Genomic DNA, 24364 nt, shown 5'->3' on the forward strand with positions numbered 1-24364 from the left:
TGAGTTTAACTCTGTCAGTTGAATGCACACATTGACAACCATTCAGTTAGATAGCTCCGTGTTGGTTTTAGAAGCAGATATTTCTCCGTACAGCCTATGGTCCCATTCACTCGGGAATATCCCAACGCAGCTCCTATAAGAAACGTGTCTCTGACTCGCTGAATCTCAACATAGATTCAACTCTCTTTCGTGAACGAACGCACAGCAGAGCAGTTTCAAGGAAACGTTTCTCCTGAGTTTTTGACGAAGTCACACTGCTGTTTCGTACTTATGCCGGCATTCGGAAGGAAATGCCGGTTTCGGGATTCTGCACAGAAAGTGTTTGCAAACCGCTGAATCCACACGTGAAATTAACTCTGTCAGTTGAATGCACACATTGACAACCATTCAGTTAGATATCTCCGTTTTCGTTTTAGAAGCAGATATTTCTATGTACAGCCTATGGTCCCATTCACTCGGGAATATCCCAACGCAGCTCCTAGAAGAAACGTGTTTCTGACTCGCTGAATCTCAACATAGATTCAACTGTCGTAGCTGAACGAACGCACGGCAGAGCAGTCTCAAGGAAACGTTTCTCTTGAGTTTTAGACGAAGTTTCCTGCTGTTTAGTACGTATGCCAGCATTGGGCTGGAAATACCGGTTTTGGGATTCTGCACAGAAAGGGATTGCAAACCGCTGAATCCACACGTGAGTTTAACTCTGTCAGTTGAATGCACATATTGACAACCATTCAGTTAGATAGCTCCGTTTTGGTTTTTGAAGCAGATATTTCTCTGTACAGCCTATGGTCCCATTCACTCGGGAATATCCCAACGCAGCTCCTAGAAGAAACGTGTTTCTGACTCGCTGAATCTCAACATAGATTCAACTCTCTTTCGTGAACGAACGCACAGCAGGGGAGTTTCAAGGAAACGTTTCTCCTGAGTTTTAGACTAAGTAATACTGCTGTTTCGTACGTATGCCGGCATTGGGAAGGAAATGCCGGTTTCGGGATTCTGCACAGAAAGTGTTTGCACACCGCTGAAGCCACACGTGAGTTTAACTCTGTCAGTTGAATGCACACATTGACAACCATTCAGTTAGATAGCTCCGTTTTGGTTTTAGAAGCAGATATTTCTCGGTACAGCCTATGGTCCCATTCACTCGGGAATATCCCAACGCAGCTCCTAGAAGAAACGTGTTTCTGACTCGCTGAATCTCAACATAGATTAAACTCTCCTAGGTGAACGAATGCACAGCAGACCAGTTTCAAGGAAACGTTTCTCCTGAATTTTTGACGAAGTCATACTGCTGTTTCGTACGTATGCCGGCATTGGGAAGGAAATGCCGGTCTCGGGATTCTGCACAGAAAGTGTTTGCAAACCGCTGAATCCACACATGCGATTAACTCTGTCAGTTGAATGCACACATTGAAAACCATTCAGTTAGAGAGCTCCGTTTTGGTTTTAGCAGCAGATATTTCTCTGTACAGCCTATGGTCCCATTCACTCGGGAATATCCGAACGCAGCTCCTAGAAGAAACGTGTTTCTGACTCGCTGAGTCTCAACATAGTTTCCACTCTCTTAGTTGAACGAAAGTACAGCAGAGCAGTTTTACGGAAACGTTTCTCCTGAGTTTTAGACGAAGTTTCCTGCTGTTTAGTACGCATGCCGCCATTGGGCTGGAAATACCGGTTTTGGGATTCTGCACAGAAAGCGTTTACAAACCGCTGAATCCACACGTGAGTTTAACTCTCTCAGTTGAATGCACACATTGACAACCATTCAGTTAGATAGCTCCGTTTTGGTTTTAGAAGCAGATATTTCTATGTACAGCCTATGGTCCCATTCACTCGGGAATATCCCAACGCAGCTCCTAGAAGAAACGTGTTTCTGACTCGCTGAATCTCAACATAGATTCAACTGTCGTAGCTGAACGAACGCACAGCAGAGCAGTCTCAAGGAAACGTTTCTCTTGAGTGTTATACGAAGTTTCCTGCTGTTTAGTACGCATGCCGGCATTGGCCTGGAAATACCGGTTTTGGGATTCTGCACAGAAAGGGATTGCAAACCGCTGAATACACACGTGAGTTTAACTCTGTCAGTTGAATGCACATATTGACAACCATTCAGTTAGATAGCTCCGTTTTGGTTTTTGAAGCAGATATTTCTCTGTACAGCCTATGGTCCCATTCACTCGGGAATATCCCAACGCAGCTCCTAGAAGAAACGTGTTTCTGACTCGCTGAATCTTAACATAGATTTAACTCTCTTACGTGAACGAACTCACAGCAGAGGAGTTTCAAGGAAACGTTTCTCCTGAGTTTTAGAGGAAGTCATACTGCTGTTTCGTACGTATGCCTGCATTGGGAAGGAAATGCCGGTTTCAGGATTCTGCACAGAAAGTGTTTGCACACCGCTGAAGCCACATGTGAGTTTAACTCTGTCAGTTGAATGCACACATTGACAACCATTCAGTTAGATAGCTCCGTTTTGGTTTTAGAAGCAGATATTTCTCTGTACAGCCTATGGTCCCATTCACTCGATAATATCCCAACGTAGCTCCTAGAAGAAACGTGTTTCTGACTCGCTGAATCTCAACAGAGATTCAACTCTCTTAGGTGAACGAACGCACAGCAGAGCAGTTTCAAGGAAACGTTTCTCCTGAGATTTAGACGAAGATTCCTGCTGTTTAGTACTTATGCCGGCATTGGGCTGAAAATACCGGTTTTGGGATTCTACACAGAAAGCGTTTGCAAACCGCTGAATCCACACCTGAGTTTAACTCTGTCAGTTGAATGCACACATTGACAACCATTCAATTAGATAGCTCCGTTTTGGTTTTAGAAGCAGATATTTCTCTGTACAGCCTTTGGTCCCATTCACTCGGGAATATCCCAACGCAGCTCCTAGAAGAAACGTGTTTCTGATTCGCTGAATCACAACATAGATTAAACTCTCCTAGGTGAACGAATGCACAGCAGAGCAGTTTCAAGGAAACGTTTCTCCTGAGTTTTTGACGAAGTCATACTGCTGTTTCGTACGTATGCCGGCACTGGGAAGGAAATGCCGGTCTCGGGATTCTGCACAGAAAGTGCTTGCAAACCGCTGAATCCACACATGCTATTAACTCTGTCAGTTGAATGCACACATTGACAACCATTCAGTTAGATAGCTCCGTTTTGGTTTTAGAAGCAGATATTTCTCTGTACAGCCTATGGTCCCGTTCACTCGGGAATATCCGAACGCAGCTCCTAGAAGAAACGTGTTTCTGACTCGCTGAATCTCAACATAGTTTCAACTCTCTTAGTTGAACGAAAGTACAGCAGAGCAGTTTTACGGAAACGTTTCTCCTGAGTTTTAGACGAAGTTTCCTGCTGTTTAGTACGCATGCCGGCATTGGGCTGGAAATACCGGTTTTGGGATTCTGCACAGAAAGCGTTTACAAACCGCTGAATCCACACGTGAGTTTAACTCTGTCAGTTGAATGCACATATTGACAACCATTCAGTTAGATAGCTCCGTTTTGGTTTTAGAAGCAGATATTTCTCTGTACAGCCTATGGTCCCATTCACTCGGGAATATCCCAACGCAGCTCCTAGAAGAAAGGTGTTTCTGACTCGCTGAATCTCAACATAGATTCAACTCTCTTACGTGAACGAACTCACAGCAGAGGAGTTTCAAGGAAACGTTTCTCCTGAGTTTTAGACGAAGTCATACTGCTGTTTCGTACGTATGCCGGCATTGGGAAGGAAATGCCAGTTTCGGGATTCTGCACAGAAAGTGTTTGCACACCGCTGAATCCACACGTGAGTTTACCTCTGTCAGTTGAATGCACACATTGACAACCATTCAGTTAGATAGTTCCGTTTTGGTTTTAGAAGCAGATATTTCTCTGTACAGCCTATGGTCCCCTTCACTCGGGAATATCCCAAACTAGCTCCTAGAAGAAACGTGTTTCTGACTCGCTGAATCTCAACATAGATTCAACTGTCTTAGCTGAACGAACGCACAGCAGAGCAGTCTCAAGGAAACGTTTCTCCAGAGTTTTAGACGAACTTTACTGCTGTTTAGTACGTATGCCGTCATTGGGCTGGAAATACCGGTTTTGGGATTCTGCACAGAAAGGGTTTGCAAACCGCTGAATCCACACGTGAGTTTAACTCTGTCAGTTGAATGCACATATTGACAACCATTCAGTTAGATAGCTCCGTTTTGATTTTAGAAGCAGATATTTCTCTGTACAGCCTATGGTCCCATTCACTCGGGAATATCCCAACGCAGCTCCTAGAAGAAACGTGTTTCTGACTCGCTGAATCTCAACATAGATTCAACTCTCTTAGGTGAATGAAAGCACAGCGGAGCAGTTTCAAGGAAACGTTTCTCCTGAGTTTTAGACGAAGTTTCCTGCTGTTTAGTACGTACGCCGGCATTGGGATGGAAATACCGGTTTTGGGATTCTGCACAGAAAGGGTTTGCAAACCGCTGAATCCACACGTAAGTTTATCTCTGTCAGTTGAATGCACACATTGACAACCATTCAGTTAGATAGCTCCGTTTTGGTTTTAGAAGCAGATATTTCTCCATACAGCCTATGGTCCCATTCACTCGGGAATATCCCAATGCAGCTCCTAGAAGAAACGTGTTTCTGACTCGCTGAATCTCAACATAGATTCAACTCTCTTACGTGAACGAACGCATAGCAGAGCAGTTTCAAGGAAACGTTTCTCCTGAGTTTTAGACGAAGTTTCCTGCTGTTTAGTACGTATGCCGGCATTGGGCTGGAAATACCGGTTTTGGGATTCTGCACAGAAAGCGTTTGCAAACCGCGGAATCCACACGTGAGTTTAACTCTGTCAGTTGAATGCACACATTGACAACCATTCAGTTAGATAGCTCCGTGTTGGTTTTAGAAGCAGATATTTCTCCGTACAGCCTATGGTCCCATTCACTCGGGAATATCCCAACGCAGCTCCTATAAGAAACGTGTTTCTGACTCGCTGAATCTCAACATAGATTCAACTCTCTTAGGTGAACGAACGCACAGCAGAGCAGTTTCAAGGAAACGTTTCTCCTGAGTTTTTGACGAAGTCACACTGCTGTTTCGTACTTATGCCGGCATTCGGAAGGAAATGCCGGTTTCGGGATTCTGCACAGAAAGTGTTTGCAAACCGCTGAATCCACACGTGAAATTAACTCTGTCAGTTGAATGCACACATTGACAACCATTCAGTTAGATATCTCCGTTTTCGTTTTAGAAGCAGATATTTCTATGTACAGCCTATGGTCCCATTCACTCGGGAATATCCCAACGAAGCTCCTAGAAGAAACGTGTTTCTGACTCGCTGAATCTCAACATAGATTCAACTCTCTTACGTGAACGAACTCACAGCAGAGGAGTTTCAAGGAAACGTTTCTCCTGAGTTTTAGACGAAGTCATACTGCTGTTTCGTACGTATGCCGGCATTGGGAAGGAAATGCCAGTTTCGGGATTCTGCAAAGAAAGTGTTTGCACACCGCTGAATCCACACGTGAGTTTAACTCTGTCAGTTGAATGCACACATTGACAACCATTCAGTTAGATAGTTCCGTTTTGGTTTTAGAAGCAGATATTTCTCTGTACAGCCTATGGTCCCATTCACTCGGGAATATCCCAAACTAGCTCCTAGAAGAAACGTGTTTCTGACTCGCTGAATCTCAACATAGATACAACTGTCTTAGCTGAACGAACGCACAGCAGAGCAGTCTCAAGGAAACGTTTCTCCAGAGTTTTAGACGAACTTTACTGCTGTTTAGTACGTATGCCGTCATTGGGCTGGAAATACCGGTTTTGGGATTCTGCACAGAAAGGGTTTGCAAACCGCTGAATCCACACGTGAGTTTAACTCTGTCAGTTGAATGCACATATTGACAACCATTCAGTTAGATAGCTCCGTTTTGATTTTAGAAGCAGATATTTCTCTGTACAGCCTATGGTCCCATTCACTCGGGAATATCCCAACGCAGCTCCTAGAAGAAACGTGTTTCTGACTCGCTGAATCTCAACATAGATTCAACTCTCTTAGGTGAATGAAAGCACAGCGGAGCAGTTTCAAGGAAACGTTTCTCCTGAGTTTTAGACGAAGTTTCCTGCTGTTTAGTACGTACACCGGCATTGGGATGGAAATACCGGTTTTGGGATTCTGCACAGAAAGGGTTTGCAAACCGCTGAATCCACACGTAAGTTTATCTCTGTCAGTTGAATGCACACATTGACAACCATTCAGTTAGATAGCTCCGTTTTGGTTTTAGAAGCAGATATTTCTCCATACAGCCTATGGTCCCATTCACTCGGGAATATCCCAATGCAGCTGCTAGAAGAAACGTGTTTCTGACTCGCTGAATCTCAACATAGATTCAACTCTCTTACGTGAACGAACGCATAGCAGAGCAGTTTCAAGGAAACGTTTCTCCTGAGTTTTAGACGAAGTTTCCTGCTGTTTAGTACGTATGCCGGCATTGGGCTGGAAATACCGGTTTTGGGATTCTGCACAGAAAGCGTTTGCAAACCGCGGAATCCACACGTGAGTTTAACTCTGTCAGTTGAATGCACACATTGACAACCATTCAGTTAGATAGCTCCGTGTTGGTTTTAGAAGCAGATATTTCTCCGTACAGCCTATGGTCCCATTCACTCGGGAATATCCCAACGCAGCTCCTATAAGAAACGTGTTTCTGACTCGCTGAATCTCAACATAGATTCAACTCTCTTTCGTGAACGAACGCACAGCAGAGCAGTTTCAAGGAAACGTTTCTCCTGAGTTTTTGACGAAGTCACACTGCTGTTTCGTACTTATGCCGGCATTCGGAAGGAAATGCCGGTTTCGGGATTCTGCACAGAAAGTGTTTGCAAACCGCTGAATCCACACGTGAAATTAACTCTGTCAGTTGAATGCACACATTGACAACCATTCAGTTAGATATCTCCGTTTTCGTTTTAGAAGCAGATATTTCTATGTACAGCCTATGGTCCCATTCACTCGGGAATATCCCAACGCAGCTCCTAGAAGAAACGTGTTTCTGACTCGCTGAATCTCAACATAGATTCAACTGTCGTAGCTGAACGAACGCACGGCAGAGCAGTCTCAAGGAAACGTTTCTCTTGAGTTTTAGACGAAGTTTCCTGCTGTTTAGTACGTATGCCAGCATTGGGCTGGAAATACCGGTTTTGGGATTCTGCACAGAAAGGGATTGCAAACCGCTGAATCCACACGTGAGTTTAACTCTGTCAGTTGAATGCACATATTGACAACCATTCAGTTAGATAGCTCCGTTTTGGTTTTTGAAGCAGATATTTCTCTGTACAGCCTATGGTCCCATTCACTCGGGAATATCCCAACGCAGCTCCTAGAAGAAACGTGTTTCTGACTCGCTGAATCTCAACATAGTTTCAACTCTCTTACGTGAGCGAAATCACAGCAGGGGAGTTTCAAGGAAACGTTTCTCCTGAGTTTTAGACTAAGTAATACTGCTGTTTCGTACGTATGCCGGCATTGGGAAGGAAATGCCGGTTTCGGGATTCTGCACAGAAAGTGTTTGCACACCGCTGAAGCCACACGTGAGTTTAACTCTGTCAGTTGAATGCACACATTGACAACCATTCAGTTAGATAGCTCCGTTTTGGTTTTAGAAGCAGATATTTCTCGGTACAGCCTATGGTCCCATTCACTCGGGAATATCCCAACGCAGCTCCTAGAAGAAACGTGTTTCTGACTCGCTGAATATCAACATAGATTAAACTCTCCTAGGTGAACGAATGCACAGCAGACCAGTTTCAAGGAAACGTTTCTCCTGAATTTTTGACGAAGTCATACTGCTGTTTCGTACGTATGCCGGCATTGGGAAGGAAATGCCGGTCTCGGGATTCTGCACAGAAAGTGTTTGCAAACCGCTGAATCCACACATGCGATTAACTCTGTCAGTTGAATGCACACATTGAAAACCATTCAGTTAGAGAGCTCCGTTTTGGTTTTAGCAGCAGATATTTCTCTGTACAGCCTATGGTCCCATTCACTCGGGAATATCCGAACGCAGCTCCTAGAAGAAACGTGTTTCTGACTCGCTGAGTCTCAACATAGTTTCCACTCTCTTAGTTGAACGAAAGTACAGCAGAGCAGTTTTACGGAAACGTTTCTCCTGAGTTTTAGACGAAGTTTCCTGCTGTTTAGTACGCATGCCGCCATTGGGCTGGAAATACCGGTTTTGGGATTCTGCACAGAAAGCGTTTACAAACCGCTGAATCCACACGTGAGTTTAACTCTCTCAGTTGAATGCACACATTGACAACCATTCAGTTAGATAGCTCCGTTTTGGTTTTAGAAGCAGATATTTCTATGTACAGCCTATGGTCCCATTCACTCGGGAATATCCCAACGCAGCTCCTAGAAGAAACGTGTTTCTGACTCGCTGAATCTCAACATAGATTCAACTGTCGTAGCTGAACGAACGCACAGCAGAGCAGTCTCAAGGAAACGTTTCTCTTGAGTGTTATACGAAGTTTCCTGCTGTTTAGTACGCATGCCGGCATTGGCCTGGAAATACCGGTTTTGGGATTCTGCACAGAAAGGGATTGCAAACCGCTGAATACACACGTGAGTTTAACTCTGTCAGTTGAATGCACATATTGACAACCATTCAGTTAGATAGCTCCGTTTTGGTTTTTGAAGCAGATATTTCTCTGTACAGCCTATGGTCCCATTCACTCGGGAATATCCCAACGCAGCTCCTAGAAGAAACGTGTTTCTGACTCGCTGAATCTTAACATAGATTTAACTCTCTTACGTGAACGAACTCACAGCAGAGGAGTTTCAAGGAAACGTTTCTCCTGAGTTTTAGAGGAAGTCATACTGCTGTTTCGTACGTATGCCTGCATTGGGAAGGAAATGCCGGTTTCAGGATTCTGCACAGAAAGTGTTTGCACACCGCTGAAGCCACATGTGAGTTTAACTCTGTCAGTTGAATGCACACATTGACAACCATTCAGTTAGATAGCTCCGTTTTGGTTTTAGAAGCAGATATTTCTCTGTACAGCCTATGGTCCCATTCACTCGATAATATCCCAACGTAGCTCCTAGAAGAAACGTGTTTCTGACTCGCTGAATCTCAACAGAGATTCAACTCTCTTAGGTGAACGAACGCACAGCAGAGCAGTTTCAAGGAAACGTTTCTCCTGAGATTTAGACGAAGATTCCTGCTGTTTAGTACTTATGCCGGCATTGGGCTGAAAATACCGGTTTTGGGATTCTACACAGAAAGCGTTTGCAAACCGCTGAATCCACACCTGAGTTTAACTCTGTCAGTTGAATGCACACATTGACAACCATTCAATTAGATAGCTCCGTTTTGGTTTTAGAAGCAGATATTTCTCTGTACAGCCTTTGGTCCCATTCACTCGGGAATATCCCAACGCAGCTCCTAGAGGAAACGTGTTTCTGATTCGCTGAATCACAACATAGATTAAACTCTCCTAGGTGAACGAATGCACAGCAGAGCAGTTTCAAGGAAACGTTTCTCCTGAGTTTTTGACGAAGTCATACTGCTGTTTCGTACGTATGCCGGCACTGGGAAGGAAATGCCGGTCTCGGGATTCTGCACAGAAAGTGCTTGCAAACCGCTGAATCCACACATGCGATTAACTCTGTCAGTTGAATGCACACATTGACAACCATTCAGTTAGATAGCTCCGTTTTGGTTTTAGAAGCAGATATTTCTCTGTACAGCCTATGGTCCCGTTCACTCGGGAATATCCGAACGCAGCTCCTAGAAGAAACGTGTTTCTGACTCGCTGAATCTCAACATAGTTTCAACTCTCTTAGTTGAACGAAAGTACAGCAGAGCAGTTTTACGGAAACGTTTCTCCTGAGTTTTAGACGAAGTTTCCTGCTGTTTAGTACGCATGCCGGCATTGGGCTGGAAATACCGGTTTTGGGATTCTGCACAGAAAGCGTTTACAAACCGCTGAATCCACACGTGAGTTTAACTCTGTCAGTTGAATGCACATATTGACAACCATTCAGTTAGATAGCTCCGTTTTGGTTTTAGAAGCAGATATTTCTCTGTACAGCCTATGGTCCCATTCACTCGGGAATATCCCAACGCAGCTCCTAGAAGAAAGGTGTTTCTGACTCGCTGAATCTCAACATAGATTCAACTCTCTTACGTGAACGAACTCACAGCAGAGGAGTTTCAAGGAAACGTTTCTCCTGAGTTTTAGACGAAGTCATACTGCTGTTTCGTACGTATGCCGGCATTGGGAAGGAAATGCCAGTTTCGGGATTCTGCACAGAAAGTGTTTGCACACCGCTGAATCCACACGTGAGTTTACCTCTGTCAGTTGAATGCACACATTGACAACCATTCAGTTAGATAGTTCCGTTTTGGTTTTAGAAGCAGATATTTCTCTGTACAGCCTATGGTCCCCTTCACTCGGGAATATCCCAAACTAGCTCCTAGAAGAAACGTGTTTCTGACTCGCTGAATCTCAACATAGATTCAACTGTCTTAGCTGAACGAACGCACAGCAGAGCAGTCTCAAGGAAACGTTTCTCCAGAGTTTTAGACGAACTTTACTGCTGTTTAGTACGTATGCCGTCATTGGGCTGGAAATACCGGTTTTGGGATTCTGCACAGAAAGGGTTTGCAAACCGCTGAATCCACACGTGAGTTTAACTCTGTCAGTTGAATGCACATATTGACAACCATTCAGTTAGATAGCTCCGTTTTGATTTTAGAAGCAGATATTTCTCTGTACAGCCTATGGTCCCATTCACTCGGGAATATCCCAACGCAGCTCCTAGAAGAAACGTGTTTCTGACTCGCTGAATCTCAACATAGATTCAACTCTCTTAGGTGAATGAAAGCACAGCGGAGCAGTTTCAAGGAAACGTTTCTCCTGAGTTTTAGACGAAGTTTCCTGCTGTTTAGTACGTACGCCGGCATTGGGATGGAAATACCGGTTTTGGGATTCTGCACAGAAAGGGTTTGCAAACCGCTGAATCCACACGTAAGTTTATCTCTGTCAGTTGAATGCACACATTGACAACCATTCAGTTAGATAGCTCCGTTTTGGTTTTAGAAGCAGATATTTCTCCATACAGCCTATGGTCCCATTCACTCGGGAATATCCCAATGCAGCTCCTAGAAGAAACGTGTTTCTGACTCGCTGAATCTCAACATAGATTCAACTCTCTTACGTGAACGAACGCATAGCAGAGCAGTTTCAAGGAAACGTTTCTCCTGAGTTTTAGACGAAGTTTCCTGCTGTTTAGTACGTATGCCGGCATTGGGCTGGAAATACCGGTTTTGGGATTCTGCACAGAAAGCGTTTGCAAACCGCGGAATCCACACGTGAGTTTAACTCTGTCAGTTGAATGCACACATTGACAACCATTCAGTTAGATAGCTCCGTGTTGGTTTTAGAAGCAGATATTTCTCCGTACAGCCTATGGTCCCATTCACTCGGGAATATCCCAACGCAGCTCCTATAAGAAACGTGTTTCTGACTCGCTGAATCTCAACATAGATTCAACTCTCTTAGGTGAACGAACGCACAGCAGAGCAGTTTCAAGGAAACGTTTCTCCTGAGTTTTTGACGAAGTCACACTGCTGTTTCGTACTTATGCCGGCATTCGGAAGGAAATGCCGGTTTCGGGATTCTGCACAGAAAGTGTTTGCAAACCGCTGAATCCACACGTGAAATTAACTCTGTCAGTTGAATGCACACATTGACAACCATTCAGTTAGATATCTCCGTTTTCGTTTTAGAAGCAGATATTTCTATGTACAGCCTATGGTCCCATTCACTCGGGAATATCCCAACGAAGCTCCTAGAAGAAACGTGTTTCTGACTCGCTGAATCTCAACATAGATTCAACTCTCTTACGTGAACGAACTCACAGCAGAGGAGTTTCAAGGAAACGTTTCTCCTGAGTTTTAGACGAAGTCATACTGCTGTTTCGTACGTATGCCGGCATTGGGAAGGAAATGCCAGTTTCGGGATTCTGCAAAGAAAGTGTTTGCACACCGCTGAATCCACACGTGAGTTTAACTCTGTCAGTTGAATGCACACATTGACAACCATTCAGTTAGATAGTTCCGTTTTGGTTTTAGAAGCAGATATTTCTCTGTACAGCCTATGGTCCCATTCACTCGGGAATATCCCAAACTAGCTCCTAGAAGAAACGTGTTTCTGACTCGCTGAATCTCAACATAGATTCAACTGTCTTAGCTGAACGAACGCACAGCAGAGCAGTCTCAAGGAAACGTTTCTCCAGAGTTTTAGACGAACTTTACTGCTGTTTAGTACGTATGCCGTCATTGGGCTGGAAATACCGGTTTTGGGATTCTGCACAGAAAGGGTTTGCAAACCGCTGAATCCACACGTGAGTTTAACTCTGTCAGTTGAATGCACATATTGACAACCATTCAGTTAGATAGCTCCGTTTTGATTTTAGAAGCAGATATTTCTCTGTACAGCCTATGGTCCCATTCACTCGGGAATATCCCAACGCAGCTCCTAGAAGAAACGTGTTTCTGACTCGCTGAATCTCAACATAGATTCAACTCTCTTAGGTGAATGAAAGCACAGCGGAGCAGTTTCAAGGAAACGTTTCTCCTGAGTTTTAGACGAAGTTTCCTGCTGTTTAGTACGTACACCGGCATTGGGATGGAAATACCGGTTTTGGGATTCTGCACAGAAAGGGTTTGCAAACCGCTGAATCCACACGTAAGTTTATCTCTGTCAGTTGAATGCACACATTGACAACCATTCAGTTAGATAGCTCCGTTTTGGTTTTAGAAGCAGATATTTCTCCATACAGCCTATGGTCCCATTCACTCGGGAATATCCCAATGCAGCTCCTAGAAGAAACGTGTTTCTGACTCGCTGAATCTCAACATAGATTCAACTCTCTTACGTGAACGAACGCATAGCAGAGCAGTTTCAAGGAAACGTTTCTCCTGAGTTTTAGACGAAGTTTCCTGCTGTTTAGTACGTATGCCGGCATTGGGCTGGAAATACCGGTTTTGGGATTCTGCACAGAAAGCGTTTGCAAACCGCGGAATCCACACGTGAGTTTAACTCTGTCAGTTGAATGCACACATTGACAACCATTCAGTTAGATAGCTCCGTGTTGGTTTTAGAAGCAGATATTTCTCCGTACAGCCTATGGTCCCATTCACTCGGGAATATCCCAACGCAGCTCCTATAAGAAACGTGTTTCTGACTCGCTGAATCTCAACATAGATTCAACTCTCTTTCGTGAACGAACGCACAGCAGAGCAGTTTCAAGGAAACGTTTCTCCTGAGTTTTTGACGAAGTCACACTGCTGTTTCGTACTTATGCCGGCATTCGGAAGGAAATGCCGGTTTCGGGATTCTGCACAGAAAGTGTTTGCAAACCGCTGAATCCACACGTGAAATTAACTCTGTCAGTTGAATGCACACATTGACAACCATTCAGTTAGATATCTCCGTTTTCGTTTTAGAAGCAGATATTTCTATGTACAGCCTATGGTCCCATTCACTCGGGAATATCCCAACGCAGCTCCTAGAAGAAACGTGTTTCTGACTCGCTGAATCTCAACATAGATTCAACTGTCGTAGCTGAACGAACGCACGGCAGAGCAGTCTCAAGGAAACGTTTCTCTTGAGTTTTAGACGAAGTTTCCTGCTGTTTAGTACGTATGCCAGCATTGGGCTGGAAATACCGGTTTTGGGATTCTGCACAGAAAGGGATTGCAAACCGCTGAATCCACACGTGAGTTTAACTCTGTCAGTTGAATGCACATATTGACAACCATTCAGTTAGATAGCTCCGTTTTGGTTTTTGAAGCAGATATTTCTCTGTACAGCCTATGGTCCCATTCACTCGGGAATATCCCAACGCAGCTCCTAGAAGAAACGTGTTTCTGACTCGCTGAATCTCAACATAGTTTCAACTCTCTTACGTGAGCGAAATCACAGCAGGGGAGTTTCAAGGAAACGTTTCTCCTGAGTTTTAGACTAAGTAATACTGCTGTTTCGTACGTATGCCGGCATTGGGAAGGAAATGCCGGTTTCGGGATTCTGCACAGAAAGTGTTTGCACACCGCTGAAGCCACACGTGAGTTTAACTCTGTCAGTTGAATGCACACATTGACAACCATTCAGTTAGATAGCTCCGTTTTGGTTTTAGAAGCAGATATTTCTCGGTACAGCCTATGGTCCCATTCACTCGGGAATATCCCAACGCAGCTCCTAGAAGAAACGTGTTTCTGACTCGCTGAATATCAACATAGATTAAACTCTCCTAGGTGAACGAATGCACAGCAGACCAGTTTCAAGGAAACGTTTCTCCTGAATTTTTGACGAAGTCATACTGCTGTTTCGTACGTATGCCGGCATTGGGAAGGAAATGCCGGTCTCGGGATTCTGCACAGAAAGTGTTTGCAAACCGCTGAATCCACACATGCGATTAACTCTGTCAGTTGAATGCACACATTGAAAACCATTCAGTTAGAGAGCTCCGTTTTGGTTTTAGCAGCAGATATTTCTCTGTACAGCCTATGGTCCCATTCACTCGGGAATATCCGAACGCAGCTCCTAGAAGAAACGTGTTTCTGACTCGCTGAGTCTCAACATAGTTTCCACTCTCTTAGTTGAACGAAAGTACAGCAGAGCAGTTTTACGGAAACGTTTCTCCTGAGTTTTAGACGAAGTTTCCTGCTGTTTAGTACGCATGCCGCCATTGGGCTGGAAATACCGGTTTTGGGATTCTGCACAGAAAGCGTTTACAAACCGCTGAATCCACACGTGAGTTTAACTCTCTCAGTTGAATGCACACATTGACAACCATTCAGTTAGATAGCTCCGTTTTGGTTTTAGAAGCAGATATTTCTATGTACAGCCTATGGTCCCATTCACTCGGGAATATCCCAACGCAGCTCCTAGAAGAAACGTGTTTCTGACTCGCTGAATCTCAACATAGATTCAACTGTCGTAGCTGAACGAACGCACAGCAGAGCAGTCTCAAGGAAACGTTTCTCTTGAGTGTTATACGAAGTTTCCTGCTGTTTAGTACGCATGCCGGCATTGGCCTGGAAATACCGGTTTTGGGATTCTGCACAGAAAGGGATTGCAAACCGCTGAATACACACGTGAGTTTAACTCTGTCAGTTGAATGCACATATTGACAACCATTCAGTTAGATAGCTCCGTTTTGGTTTTTGAAGCAGATATTTCTCTGTACAGCCTATGGTCCCATTCACTCGGGAATATCCCAACGCAGCTCCTAGAAGAAACGTGTTTCTGACTCGCTGAATCTTAACATAGATTTAACTCTCTTACGTGAACGAACTCACAGCAGAGGAGTTTCAAGGAAACGTTTCTCCTGAGTTTTAGAGGAAGTCATACTGCTGTTTCGTACGTATGCCTGCATTGGGAAGGAAATGCCGGTTTCAGGATTCTGCACAGAAAGTGTTTGCACACCGCTGAAGCCACATGTGAGTTTAACTCTGTCAGTTGAATGCACACATTGACAACCATTCAGTTAGATAGCTCCGTTTTGGTTTTAGAAGCAGATATTTCTCTGTACAGCCTATGGTCCCATTCACTCGATAATATCCCAACGTAGCTCCTAGAAGAAACGTGTTTCTGACTCGCTGAATCTCAACAGAGATTCAACTCTCTTAGGTGAACGAACGCACAGCAGAGCAGTTTCAAGGAAACGTTTCTCCTGAGATTTAGACGAAGATTCCTGCTGTTTAGTACTTATGCCGGCATTGGGCTGAAAATACCGGTTTTGGGATTCTACACAGAAAGCGTTTGCAAACCGCTGAATCCACACCTGAGTTTAACTCTGTCAGTTGAATGCACACATTGACAACCATTCAATTAGATAGCTCCGTTTTGGTTTTAGAAGCAGATATTTCTCTGTACAGCCTTTGGTCCCATTCACTCGGGAATATCCCAACGCAGCTCCTAGAGGAAACGTGTTTCTGATTCGCTGAATCACAACATAGATTAAACTCTCCTAGGTGAACGAATGCACAGCAGAGCAGTTTCAAGGAAACGTTTCTCCTGAGTTTTTGACGAAGTCATACTGCTGTTTCGTACGTATGCCGGCACTGGGAAGGAAATGCCGGTCTCGGGATTCTGCACAGAAAGTGCTTGCAAACCGCTGAATCCACACATGCGATTAACTCTGTCAGTTGAATGCACACATTGACAACCATTCAGTTAGATAGCTCCGTTTTGGTTTTAGAAGCAGATATTTCTCTGTACAGCCTATGGTCCCGTTCACTCGGGAATATCCGAACGCAGCTCCTAGAAGAAACGTGTTTCTGACTCGCTGAATCTCAACATAGTTTCAACTCTCTTAGTTGAACGAAAGTACAGCAGAGCAGTTTTACGGAAACGTTTCTCCTGAGTTTTAGACGAAGTTTCCTGCTGTTTAGTACGCATGCCGGCATTGGGCTGGAAATACCGGTTTTGGGATTCTGCACAGAAAGCGTTTACAAACCGCTGAATCCACACGTGAGTTTAACTCTGTCAGTTGAATGCACATATTGACAACCATTCAGTTAGATAGCTCCGTTTTGGTTTTAGAAGCAGATATTTCTCTGTACAGCCTATGGTCCCATTCACTCGGGAATATCCCAACGCAGCTCCTAGAAGAAAGGTGTTTCTGACTCGCTGAATCTCAACATAGATTCAACTCTCTTACGTGAACGAACTCACAGCAGAGGAGTTTCAAGGAAACGTTTCTCCTGAGTTTTAGACGAAGTCATACTGCTGTTTCGTACGTATGCCGGCATTGGGAAGGAAATGCCAGTTTCGGGATTCTGCACAGAAAGTGTTTGCACACCGCTGAATCCACACGTGAGTTTACCTCTGTCAGTTGAATGCACACATTGACAACCATTCAGTTAGATAGTTCCGTTTTGGTTTTAGAAGCAGATATTTCTCTGTACAGCCTATGGTCCCCTTCACTCGGGAATATCCCAAACTAGCTCCTAGAAGAAACGTGTTTCTGACTCGCTGAATCTCAACATAGATTCAACTGTCTTAGCTGAACGAACGCACAGCAGAGCAGTCTCAAGGAAACGTTTCTCCAGAGTTTTAGACGAACTTTACTGCTGTTTAGTACGTATGCCGTCATTGGGCTGGAAATACCGGTTTTGGGATTCTGCACAGAAAGGGTTTGCAAACCGCTGAATCCACACGTGAGTTTAACTCTGTCAGTTGAATGCACATATTGACAACCATTCAGTTAGATAGCTCCGTTTTGATTTTAGAAGCAGATATTTCTCTGTACAGCCTATGGTCCCATTCACTCGGGAATATCCCAACGCAGCTCCTAGAAGAAACGTGTTTCTGACTCGCTGAATCTCAACATAGATTCAACTCTCTTAGGTGAATGAAAGCACAGCGGAGCAGTTTCAAGGAAACGTTTCTCCTGAGTTTTAGACGAAGTTTCCTGCTGTTTAGTACGTACGCCGGCATTGGGATGGAAATACCGGTTTTGGGATTCTGCACAGAAAGGGTTTGCAAACCGCTGAATCCACACGTAAGTTTATCTCTGTCAGTTGAATGCACACATTGACAACCATTCAGTTAGATAGCTCCGTTTTGGTTTTAGAAGCAGATATTTCTCCATACAGCCTATGGTCCCATTCACTCGGGAATATCCCAATGCAGCTCCTAGTAGAAACGTGTTTCTGACTCGCTGAATCTCAACATAGATTCAACTCTCTTACGTGAACGAACGCATAGCAGAGCAGTTTCAAGGAAACGTTTCTCCTGAGTTTTAGACGAAGTTTCCTGCTGTTTAGTACGTATGCCGGCATTGGGCTGGAAATACCGGTTTTGGGATTCTGCACAGAAAGCGTTTGCAAACCGCGGAATCCACACGTGAGTTTAACTCTGTCAGTTGAATGCACACATTGACAACCATTCAGTTAGATAGCTCCGTGTTGGTTTTAGAAGCAGATATTTCTCCGTACAGCCTATGGTCCCATTCACTCGGGAATATCCCAACGCAGCTCCTAGAAGAAACGTGTTTCTGACTCGCTGAATCTCAACATAGATTCAACTCTCTTTCGTGAACGAACGCACAGCAGAGCAGTTTCAAGGAAACGTTTCTCCTGAGTTTTTGACGAAGTCACACTGCTGTTTCGTACTTATGCCGGCATTCGGAAGGAAATGCCGGTTTCGGGATTCTGCACAGAAAGTGTTTGCAAACCGCTGAATCCACACGTGAAATTAACTCTGTCAGTTGAATGCACACATTGACAACCATTCAGTTAGATATCTCCGTTTTCGTTTTAGAAGCAGATATTTCTATGTACAGCCTATGGTCCCATTCACTCGGGAATATCACAACGAAGCTCCTAGAAGAAAGGTGTTTCTGACTCGCTGAATCTCAACATAGATTCAACTCTCTTACGTGAACGAACTCACAGCAGAGAAGTTTCAAGGAAACGTTTCTCCTGAGTTTTAGACGAAGTCATACTGCTGTTTCGTACGTATGCCGGCATTGGGAAGGAAATGCCAGTTTCGGGATTCTGCAAAGAAAGTGTTTGCACACCGCTGAATCCACACGTGAGTTTAACTCTGTCAGTTGAATGCACACATTGACAACCATTCAGTTAGATAGTTCCGTTTTGGTTTTAGAAGCAGATATTTCTCTGTACAGCCTATGGTCCCATTCACTCGGGAATATCCCAAACTAGCTCCTAGAAGAAACGTGTTTCTGACTCGCTGAATCTCAACATAGATTCAACTGTCTTAGCTGAACGAACGCACAGCAGAGCAGTCTCAAGGAAACGTTTCTCCAGAGTTTTAGACGAACTTTACTGCTGTTTAGTACGTATGCCGGCATTGGGCTGGAAATACCGGTTTTGGGATTCTGCACAGAAAGGGTTTGCAAACCGCTGAATCCACACGTGAGTTTAACTCTGTCAGTTGAATGCACATATTGACAACCATTCAGTTAGATAGCTCCGTTTTGATTTTAGAAGCAGATATTTCTCTGTACAGCCTATGGTCCCATTCACTCGGGAATATCCCAACGCAGCTCCTAGAAGAAACGTGTTTCTGACTCGCTGAATCTCAACATAGATTCAACTCTCTTAGGTGAATGAAAGCACAGCGGAGCAGTTTCAAGGAAACGTTTCTCCTGAGTTTTAGACGAAGTTTCCTGCTGTTTAGTACGTACGCCGGCATTGGGATGGAAATACCGGTTTTGGGATTCTGCACGGAAAGCGTTTGCAAACCGCTGAATCCACACGTAAGTTTATCTCTGTCAGTTGAATGCACACATTGACAACCATTCAGTTAGATAGCTCCGTTTTGGTTTTAGAAGCAGATATTTCTCCATACAGCCTATGGTCCCATTCACTCGGGAATATCCCATTGCAGCTCCTAGAAGAAACGTGTTTCTGACTCGCTGAATCTCAACATAGATTCAACTCTCTTACGTGAACGAACGCATAGCAGAGCAGTTTCAAGGAAACGTTTCTCCTGAGTTTTAGACGAAGTTTCCTGCTGTTTAGTACGTATGCCGGCATTGGGCTGGAAATACCGGTTTTGGGATTCTGCACAGAAAGCGTTTGCAAACCGCGGAATCCACACGTGAGTTTAACTCTGTCAGTTGAATGCACACATTGACAACCATTCAGTTAGATAGCTCCGTGTTGGTTTTAGAAGCAGATATTTCTCCGTACAGCCTATGGTCCCATTCACTCGGGAATATCCCAACGCAGCTCCTATAAGAAACGTGTTTCTGACTCGCTGAATCTCAACATAGATTCAACTCTCTTTCGTGAACGAACGCACAGCAGAGCAGTTTCAAGGAAACGTTTCTCCTGAGTTTTTGACGAAGTCACACTGCTGTTTCGTACTTATGCCGGCATTCGAAAGGAAATGCCGGTTTCGGGATTCTGCACAGAAAGTGTTTGCAAACCGCTGAATCCACACGTGAAATTAACTCTGTCAGTTGAATGCACACATTGACAACCATTCAGTTAGATATCTCCGTTTTCGTTTTAGAAGCAGATATTTCTATGTACAGCCTATGGTCCCATTCACTCGGGAATATCCCAACGCAGCTCCTAGAAGAAACGTGTTTCTGACTCGCTGAATCTCAACATAGATTCAACTGTCGTAGCTGAACGAACGCACGGCAGAGCAGTCTCAAGGAAACGTTTCTCTTGAGTTTTAGACGAAGTTTCCTGCTGTTTAGTACGTATGCCAGCATTGGGCTGGAAATACCGGTTTTGGGATTCTGCACAGAAAGGGATTGCAAACCGCTGAATCCACACGTGAGTTTAACTCTGTCAGTTGAATGCACATATTGACAACCATTCAGTTAGATAGCTCCGTTTTGGTTTTTGAAGCAGATATTTCTCTGTACAGCCTATGGTCCCATTCACTCGGGAATATCCCAACGCAGCTCCTAGAAGAAACGTGTTTCTGACTCGCTGAATCTCAACATAGATTCAACTCTCTTACGTGAGCGAAATCACAGCAGGGGAGTTTCAAGGAAACGTTTCTCCTGAGTTTTAGACTAAGTAATACTGCTGTTTCGTACGTATGCCGGCATTGGGAAGGAAATGCCGGTTTCGGGATTCTGCACAGAAAGTGTTTGCACACCGCTGAAGCCACACGTGAGTTTAACTCTGTCAGTTGAATGCACACATTGACAACCATTCAGTTAGATAGCTCCGTTTTGGTTTTAGAAGCAGATATTTCTCGGTACAGCCTATGGTCCCATTCACTCGGGAATATCCCAACGCAGCTCCTAGAAGAAACGTGTTTCTGACTCGCTGAATCTCAACATAGATTAAACTCTCCTAGGTGAACGAATGCACAGCAGACCAGTTTCAAGGAAACGTTTCTCCTGAATTTTTGACGAAGTCATACTGCTGTTTCGTACATATGCCGGCATTGGGAAGGAAATGCCGGTCTCGGGATTCTGCACAGAATGTGTTTGCAAACCGCTGAATCCACACATGCGATTAACTCTGTCAGTTGAATGCACACATTGAAAACCATTCAGTTAGAGAGCTCCGTTTTGGTTTTAGCAGCAGATATTTCTCTGTACAGCCTATGGTCCCATTCACTCGGGAATATCCGAACGCAGCTCCTAGAAGAAACGTGTTTCTGACTCGCTGAGTCTCAACATAGTTTCCACTCTCTTAGTTGAACGAAAGTACAGCAGAGCAGTTTTACGGAAACGTTTCTCCTGAGTTTTAGACGAAGTTTCCTGCTGTTTAGTACGCATGCCGCCATTGGGCTGGAAATACCGGTTTTGGGATTCTGCACAGAAAGCGTTTACAAACCGCTGAATCCACACGTGAGTTTAACTCTCTCAGTTGAATGCACACATTGACAACCATTCAGTTAGATAGCTCCGTTTTGGTTTTAGAAGCAGATATTTCTATGTACAGCCTATGGTCCCATTCACTCGGGAATATCCCAACGCAGCTCCTAGAAGAAACGTGTTTCTGACTCGCTGAATCTCAACATAGATTCAACTGTCGTAGCTGAACGAACGCACAGCAGAGCAGTCTCAAGGAAACGTTTCTCTTGAGTGTTATACGAAGTTTCCTGCTGTTTAGTACGCATGCCGGCATTGGCCTGGAAATACCGGTTTTGGGATTCTGCACAGAAAGGGATTGCAAACCGCTGAATACACACGTGAGTTTAACTCTGTCAGTTGAATGCACATATTGACAACCATTCAGTTAGATAGCTCCGTTTTGGTTTTTGAAGCAGATATTTCTCTGTACAGCCTATGGTCCCATTCACTCGGGAATATCCCAACGCAGCTCCTAGAAGAAACGTGTTTCTGACTCGCTGAATCTTAACATAGATTTAACTCTCTTACGTGAACGAACTCACAGCAGAGGAGTTTCAAGGAAACGTTTCTCCTGAGTTTTAGAGGAAGTCATACTGCTGTTTCGTACGTATGCCTGCATTGGGAAGGAAATGCCGGTTTCAGGATTCTGCACAGAAAGTGTTTGCACACCGCTGAAGCCACATGTGAGTTTAACTCTGTCAGTTGAATGCACACATTGACAACCATTCAGTTAGATAGCTCCGTTTTGGTTTTAGAAGCAGATATTTCTCTGTACAGCCTATGGTCCCATTCACTCGATAATATCTCAACGTAGCTCCTAGAAGAAACGTGTTTCTGACTCGCTGAATCTCAACAGAGATTCAACTCTCTTAGGTGAACGAACGCACAGCAGAGCAGTTTCAAGGAAACGTTTCTCCTGAGATTTAGACGAAGATTCCTGCTGTTTAGTACTTATGCCGGCATTGGGCTGAAAATACCGGTTTTGGGATTCTACACAGAAAGCGTTTGCAAACCGCTGAATCCACACCTGAGTTTAACTCTGTCAGTTGAATGCACACATTGACAACCATTCAATTAGATAGCTCCGTTTTGGTTTTAGAAGCAGATATTTCTCTGTACAGCCTTTGGTCCCATTCACTCGGGAATATCCCAACGCAGCTCCTAGAAGAAACGTGTTTCTGATTCGCTGAATCACAACATAGATTAAACTCTCCTAGGTGAACGAATGCACAGCAGAGCAGTTTCAAGGAAACGTTTCTCCTGAGTTTTTGACGAAGTCATACTGCTCTTTCGTACGTATGCCGGCATTGGGAAGTAAATGCCGGTCTCGGGATTCTGCACAGAAAGTGTTTGCAAACCGCTGAATCCACACATGCGATTAACTCTGTCAGTTGAATGCACACATTGACAACCATTCAGTTAGATAGCTCCGTTTTGGTTTTAGAGGCAGATATTTCTCTGTACAGCCTATGGTCCCGTTCACTCGGGAATATCCGAACGCAGCTCCTAGAAGAAACGTGTTTCTGACTCGCTGAATCTCAACATAGTTTCAACTCTCTTAGTTGAACGAAAGTACAGCAGAGCAGTTTTACGGAAACGTTTCTCCTGAGTTTTAGACGAAGTTTCCTGCTGTTTAGTACGCATGCCGGCATTGGGCTGGAAATACCGGTTTTGGGATTCTGCACAGAAAGCGTTTACAAACCGCTGAATCCACACGTGAGTTTAACTCTCTCAGTTGAATGCACACATTGACAACCATTCAGTTAGATAGCTCCGTTTTGGTTTTAGAAGCAGTTATTTCTCCATACAGCCTATGGTCCCATTCACTCGGGAATATCCCAACGCAGCTCCTAGAAGAAACGTGTTTCTGACTCGCTGAATCTCAACATAGATTCAACTCTCTTAGGTGAACGAACGCACAGCAGAGCAGTTTCAAGGAAATGTTTCTCCTGAGTCTTAGACGAAGCTTACTGCTGTTTAGTACGTATGCCTGCATTGGGCTGTAAATACCGGTTTTGGGATTCTGCACAGAAAGGGTTTGCAAACTGCTGAATCCACACGTGAGTTTAACTCTGTCAGTTGAATGCACACATTGACAACCATTCAGTTAGATAGCTCCGTTTTGGTTTTTGAAGCAGATATTTCTCTGTACAGCCTATGGTCCCATTCACTCGGGAATATCCCAACGCAGCTCCTAGAAGAAACGTGTTTCTGACTCGCTGAATCTCAACATAGATTCAACTGTCGTAGCTGAACGAACGCACAGCAGAGCAGTCTCAGGGAAACGTTTCTCTTGAGTTTTAGACGAAGTTTCCTTCTGTTTCGTACGTATGCCGGCATTGGGCTGGAAATACCGGTTTTGGGATTCTGCACCGAAAGGGATTGCAAACCGCTGAATCCACACGTGAGTTTAACTCTGTCAGTTGAATGCACATATTGACAACCATTCAGTTAGATAGCTCCGTTTTGGTTTTAGAAGCATATATTTCTCTGTACAGCCTATGGTCCCATTCACTCGGGAATATCCCAATGCAGCTCCTAGAAGAAACGTGTTTCTGACTCGCTGAATCTCAACATAGATTCAACTCTCTTACGTGAACGAACTCACAGCAGAGGAGTTTCAAGGAAACGTTTCTCCTGAGTTTTAGACGAAGTAATACTGCTGTTTCGTACGTATGCCGGCATTGGGAAGGAAATGCCGGTCTCGGGATTCTGCACAGAAAGTGCTTGCAAACCGCTGAATCCACACATGCGATTAACTCTGTCAGTTGAATGCACACATTGACAACCATTCAGTTAGATAGCTCCGTTTTGGTTTTAGAAGCAGATATTTCTCTGTACAGCCTATGGTCCCGTTCACTCGGGAATATCCGAACGCAGCTCCTAGAAGAAACGTGTTTCTGACTCGCTGAATCTCAACATAGTTTCAACTCTCTTAGTTGAACGAAAGTACAGCAGAGCAGTTTTACGGAAACGTTTCTCCTGAGTTTTAGACGAAGTTTCC

The sequence above is a fragment of the Aotus nancymaae genome, unplaced genomic scaffold (assembly GCF_030222135.1).
Source record: "Aotus nancymaae isolate 86718 unplaced genomic scaffold, 86718_ANA_hifiasm-v0.15.2.pri h1tg000102l, whole genome shotgun sequence".
In the NCBI taxonomy this organism is placed as follows: domain Eukaryota; kingdom Metazoa; phylum Chordata; class Mammalia; order Primates; family Aotidae; genus Aotus; species Aotus nancymaae.